This window comes from Pelecanus crispus, chromosome 11, assembly GCF_030463565.1.
Source record: "Pelecanus crispus isolate bPelCri1 chromosome 11, bPelCri1.pri, whole genome shotgun sequence".
Classification (NCBI taxonomy): Eukaryota; Metazoa; Chordata; class Aves; order Pelecaniformes; family Pelecanidae; genus Pelecanus; species Pelecanus crispus.
In genome coordinates, this window is record NC_134653.1 from 6,680,515 (window position 1) to 6,686,950 (window position 6,436).

General features: G+C 49.2%; 1 protein-coding gene across 2 annotated transcripts in view; it reads left to right on the forward strand.

Moving 5' to 3' along the window:
- INTS1 (integrator complex subunit 1) overlaps positions 1 to 5,366 on the forward strand; it is a 35,471-nt gene extending 30,105 nt beyond the window's left edge. For both annotated transcript variants that reach the window (XM_075718198.1, XM_075718199.1), the window contains 2 exons: positions 4,548 to 4,601; positions 5,222 to 5,366. The gene's annotated coding sequence lies outside the window, so the exon portion shown is untranslated. The remainder of the gene's footprint in view (positions 1 to 4,547; positions 4,602 to 5,221) is intronic.
- The last annotated feature ends 1,070 nt before the right edge of the window (positions 5,367 to 6,436 follow it).

Here is a 6,436-nt window from a genome sequence, read left to right on the forward strand (position 1 = left end):
ACAAAGATCCCAGAGGAATTTTATAGATAGTTGTAAATACGTCTGTATCTCCTTGCTGGTGGCAGGGACAGTGGTGACCTCATGGGTGGCTGGGTGGAGAAATACTGTCCATTCTTGCAAATGAGGAGTGCCACAGATGAGCACTTTTGCTAATGTGTCAAAATACGAATGAATGTCTGTCTGGCTTTGCAGAGAGAGGGAGGAGAAAAGGGAGAGCTCCGAACCTCTCATCAACTGTAAGTAGCCTTGCCTCTAAATAAAGAGATTAGAGCCATCACTTATGGATGCAACATGCTCCTTTCCTCAGCAGCATCTGCTTCGCATCCGGAGCCACTACTGTGGCAATTAGCTACATATAAATTATGGGGAAGAACAGCTGAAGAACATCAAGTCAGTGAAATGGTTTTCCTGAGGGGCTTGGTGACAGCAGGATTAATGCCTGTCTAAAGGGTTCCCAGTGAGATTACTGGCTCCTCTTACCTTAGTCCCTTATCAGACATCATTAAGGTACTGCTCAGTTTGTCGGAGCAGGGAGGTTGTTCTTTTGGCACTGCTGTGGGCCTAGAGCAACTGGGAACTTGTGTGACTGACTGGGAAAGGGCTTTTCACAGGACTTCAAATCAAAGAACAAGGAAAATGTCTCAAAACTGTTACCGTGCAAAGACAGTGAGTCAAAGTAAGTAGTGGGGCTTTCCAGAAACCCCACTCCAGGGCTGTAACTAGAAACATTTACGGGCAAAAACAAATGGTGTAGTTGGCCCCAACTTCTGCTCTCTCTGTTGGGCAATGCCTGCTGTGAGCAGACCAGCTCCAGGAGAGCTGGTTTGGAGGAGTTGGGGATGTTTGGATGTTGGCAGAACTTTTTAATGACCACTCACAGCAGGACAGCTACACTTTGCAGAGCAGTGGGAAGAGATGTGTTTGAGAAGCTGGAAGGGGCACATCTTTATCCTCATCATCAGAAATCATCTTGGGAGATGAGGAAACAAATTCAAAGGGAGGGAGAGTGGGTGGAAGTTATTCTGCAGAGCTGGGCCTTCCCATAGATCTCCCAATACAAAAAGCATCATCTATGATTTGTTGATCTTTGCTTTTTGCTGTATTGAAGGTTCCTACCATCCTCTGCTTGGACCCAGTGGAGCTGAGCAGGTTGCCCTGGCTTGGAGCACATCACTGAAAACAGCTCAGGGCTGGGAACGGAGCTGTCAAGGGGCGCCTGGCTGTGCAGAGACAGCTCAGGGCAGGAGCCCGTCCATCCTGTCTGCAAAGGTAGCCGTGAGAGCTCTAAAACAGCGATGGTGTACTGATGCCCTGACGCTCACCTGCCTTTTAATCAGCGTTCTGTAACTTTTATCTCCGCCTGGCTGAGCACCTTCTCTCCTGCCATCCCTGCTGAGCTGACAGTACTTCATGGGTCCGCTGGGCTCCTCCCGCGGGCTAGGGCCATCTTCTCTGTCTTCAAGGAGAGCTGGTGCCGTGCTGGAGGCGGTTTGCAGGGTTGTTCCTGGCCAAGCCCGCTGGGGTCCCCGTGACTTGCCCAGCAGAAATCGCTGTTCCCGTCTGCATTCCAGACAACACGTCCCAAGGTGGTGCAAAATCCCTGCTTGGACACTTCTCTACCACAATCTGCTGGTAGTCAAGAGCTTCCTAGGAGAGCCATGGGCTGCCAGGGCTGGTGTCTGAGGGATTCTGCGTGGGGCTGGGGAACGTACTCAACACTGGCTTGTGGGGAGGCTTTTTTGTCATCTCGGATACACTGGAAATCCCATCCCCGCTCTAGGGGAGGCACGATGGGGAAGGGAAAACTGGCTGCAGGTTTGTTCGGCATCCTGTGGCTGCACCTAGCTCAGGGCAGGGCTGGCAGAACCCCTGTGCATCAGCTGGCCCTGCTTTGGTGCCTGCATGGCTGCCGCTGGGCAGAGGTGGTAGAGGGCTGGGGAGCGAAGGGAGCCCAGGAGGAGCTGGGCAGTCCTGGAGCAGCCAAGGGGCTGCAGGGCCCTTTCCCTAAGTACCAGCTGGTAAGGATGGGGCAGGAATGCAGGAATAGCCAATTCCAGGCTGGGAACAGGCCCCAGCATGCCTGGGTGGAGGTGGTGGCATGGTACAGGCAGGCTGCGGCAGGAGAGCTGAGGTTTAGGAGGAGTGGGACGTGACACCTCCTCACCCATGTTGTGATGGCATTCACATCAGGTCCTCTCAAAGCTCAGCTGCTTCCCCATGGAGGTGACCGGGTCCCACCTCCATACCCTGCAAGCATCAAGGGATCACAAATCCCCTGCAAACACCAAGCACCTCTTGCGATAGTTTCCTACTGCAAATTATTTCTCTCTGCTGCAAAGATCAAATGGGTTTGTCACCCATGATCAAAACATCATGTTTTTATGACCCAGGTGTGGCAGCCTCAGGAGGGAGATGGACACTTGTCCAGCATGCATGAGATGGACCTTTTCTGCCTTGGCTGGGCACAAGTGGGCATCTCTAACCTTACCATACCCTATTCCTGCCAGACCCGGCGTGGCTGGGAGCATGGCCCCTCGCACGTGCTGATGCCCCAGAGCAGGGGTGCAGCTGTTTGACCCAGCTCCGGGCAGGATTGTGCATGCCAGGAACTGTGAGGGGCATCCTGGAGCACGACGTGAGTTTGGCCGTTAGCAGGGCATGACTAAGTGGGGAGGTGCCAGCGTGCTCCTGAGTCAGTGGCAGCTGCCTCTGGGACATGTTTGATGTTGGGGAACTGGAAGAATCCCAGCACTGAGCTCAGAGGCAAATCTGCCCGACACACTACGTCAACAGTGGAAACGCATGGAGAGGTATACAGGTAACAGCCAAGAAATGGGATTTCATGGTTAAAGGCATCAACGTTTTGCCAGCCATTAGAAAAGAGGAAAGGTAGAGAAAGAGAAGCCTCCCTTTGCAAGGAGCAGCATGCAAGAAATCTCGTGCAAAAAAGGGAGAGGAAAACTCCATGTCCGTTACTTATCGTCTGTGTGTAAATGTGAGCCATGGAGGCTATTCCCGGGACTGCTCCCTGGGGCCCTGCCATCTTCTTCCTCCAGCCAACTTCATCGGTGACCTCGGTCAGTGACAAACACAATCCCGGCTCTGCCTGCCCTCAATTAACTTCCTTCTGGCCATACCACAGGTCAGGATGGTATGATTCACGCTTAACTCAAGGAGTTGTTTGGTAAAAGCTAAAAATGGTAAGACTTCTGTTAGCTTTGGGTATGTAAGTAGCCTGGCTTCTTCAGGGGTAGCATTTGCCTAAGGTGGACTGATTTTTAAACCTCTGCATTGCCTCTCCATGTATTTAGATAATTTGGCCCTAAAGCAGCAGAATATAGAACTTGCATTTTCCCCTCCTTTTCATTTCAAGAGACCTTTATAATAATATATCTGCCTGTCCTGTGTAGCTGGTGGTGTTTTGCCTTTGGTGTTACCCTGTTTGCCTGAACAGCATCTCTAACACAAGAAGATAGTGGGCAAAAGAATGTCAAGACCCCCAGCAACAATTAAAAAAATTTATTAAGCTACAATAGACCAGTTATTGCTGAGTAATTATTAAGCTGTAAGAAGAGACAAGAGAGAAAAAGACCTCATTTACCCCCACTGCCAGGAAAAGGAGACCACTTATTCATGTCCACAATGAGCTTGGAAGAGGCAAAGTATTTCTTTCCTTCAGCATGTTAACATTGTTAATCACTAACAAGTGTCAGTTTTCCAGGCTTTAAACTCTGCTCCACTGATAAGACACAGCCTTTCAAAGCAGCCAAGCCAGCCCTTGCCCCAGGGTGGGTCCTGCTCCCATGGTGATGCCATGATAGATACGGGTCACCTCACCCAATCTCGTGATCCAAACAGGTTTTGATTAGCAAAACGCACCTTCACTTTTGCTTTCTGATGAGAGCGGTGAAGTTTGCAGCTCCTGGAGGACTGGAGGGAGTGTTCTGCCAGGGCAGTGCAAAGATTGGAGATCACCACCGCCTGTTTCACCTTCCTTGGAAGAGGAGGGGAGGTCACCTTCTGAAACACTGTCCCTGGTCCCCTTGGAGAGCTGCTTTTAGCTCCCTGAGACTCTTTGGTAACCCACCAAGCAGCTGTTTATGGCCTCTTCATTTTTTCCTTCGCACATGGTGTGTAGGATGCAGCATGTGAGCAGTCTCCCATCCTTGTTGCCTGGAAATAACTTTCTGACATCAACCTCTAGCCTGTTCCGCACCTCACTGTTTTGGGGGACAGAAAAGCTGGCAGGTCATCTTGCCAGTGGGCAGGAGGGACAACAAGGGAGAGAGACTGGTTTCTTTTTTGATGTGACATTGTGTTATACCTAGGTGACAGGACACACTTTGCTCTGATGCTCACTATTTTTGGTCCTTTGAGGGTTTAGGATAACGGCTTTACCATTCACGAGCTTCTCAGAGGCATGTGTTGTGGAGAGATTTACCAAAGTGCCGCCTCCTGTAACTTTACATTTCACTTTCATCTTCTTTCAGTGGAAATTCATGTTCAGACTTGAATTTTTTAATAACATTTTTTCTGCTACTTTGCAGGTCAAACCAGCCAGACTCCAAGGAGAGGTGGGTATCATGTGGAAGCATTTCTGTGTGAGTAGCTGTGAAATTGTTGGGGCTCTCTTTTCCCTGGCTTGGGCCTTTCTGTCTCTGTGGAGTCAGCCTGGCTGCCTTCTGGGAAGAGAGAGCTGATGAGGCATGTTACTGATGAGACGCATACCTTTTCCTTCTCATTTTGAATCCCTCAATTTAATACAAGCATTGGAACGTATGAGAGCTCTTGGCTACGACACACGCTTCCTATTGTTGGGAGTGAGCAGCCCTGTGTACAGCCTGCAGCAAAATTATGAAGTAGCTCAATTTGATCAGCTGATTTCCCACAATAGTTAAAAGATGTGATTTTTGTCTATGATGTTGCACTCTTATGAAAAAGAATGCGTTACTTGATTCTCAGCTTCATGAGACCCCACGTTGTCTGATACAAGGAATCGACCCTTTTCCCCTTCCTTCAAGTCCTCAAGCTAACAAACATTGGTTGTTTTTCTTTGGGCTTTAGGGTGGTCCTAGTCATATATTTAAGTTTTTTCTCTACTAATGGTAAAGTCCAGGCTGCTGCCTATGGGAACTAGGATAAATTTAAGAGATAATGGCAGAGGGTGATCTCCACTAGCCATAGCAACCATCAGGAAGCATTCAGTATTTCTCCGTTGCAGTTTGGTATCCAGGAAGAGAACTGAAAAGGACTGTGGAAGAGAAAGAAAAGGAGACATATTTGTAAGTAGAGAAGAATAAATCACAATGGATCTGTGGACTGCTGCTCTCCAGCAAGCTTCCAAACACGCCTTGGGAAGGGATCTAGAGGAGCAGGCACTGCATTCGCAGGACGCGCTCTGCTCCGTGAGCTGGCAGTGCATCACAGGTAGAAAATTACACCCAGCAGCAATGGGAAAAGCTCAGTGAGTGCAGGCAAGGTCCACAAAATAAGGCTCCTCCAGGAAAAGATGTAGAAGGGAAAAATATAATCCAGAGTAAGGATTTGTAAGCATCATCCCGTGAGGAATGTCCTGGGAAAACAGCAGTTGTGGGTAATGGGTAGGCAGCTGCACAGGCAGCTCTGCTCCCTTCCTGCCCCGTTCTTCCCTCTAATGCTTGTTAGTTTACCTGTTGGTGCATTAAAGACTCATCATAGCTATAAACTCCCGCAGAGCTCTCCTTAATCACCAACTAAGAACACTTCACAAGTCGCTGATGCCTGTATTTTGAAAAGCCATTATTGGGCCAGTAGTAATACTATTACTGCATTAGCGAACTCCTTCAGCAATGTCATTTTAATCACCTTAGCGTATAATGTGGACCCGATTCTTCTGGTGTACCAAGGGCTGTACCTCCAACCTAACCCCCTCTTGGGATGCACAGCTTGGAGCCAGCGACTAAGTTGCTTCTTCTGGTGTCTGCAAGCCTGGATGCCTTTCTGATACGACCGTCTCGGTCAAACACAGATGACCAAGCACAGTGCAGGGGGGGACGAGGTGAAATGTAGTGGCCTGTGATATACAGAAAATCGCAGCTGCTCTCCAGCACCAGCCTGGCTTTCTGCTCCGTGGGTCTGTGTCCCCTGCCACCCAGCCCCAGCTGCCCCTTCCCAAAGTGCGAGGTAATGAGAAGAGACTAACCGCATCGACTCATTAAGCTGGGTTTGTTAGAAGACAGATTGTCATGTTAAACAAATATATTTTTAAAAAAGTAAATATTCCCTGGGCTGCGCCCCATCTGGGCCATTAAGTCTGAAAGGGGTAACTACCACAGTGTCAAAGCTGGGCTCAGAAGCTGATTTTCACTATTTGAACTACTAGCAGTTGGCAACAATTCCATTTTCAAACATCATTTTCTTCTCCTCGTTTCCCAGTGCTGCACGATGTAGACTGCAG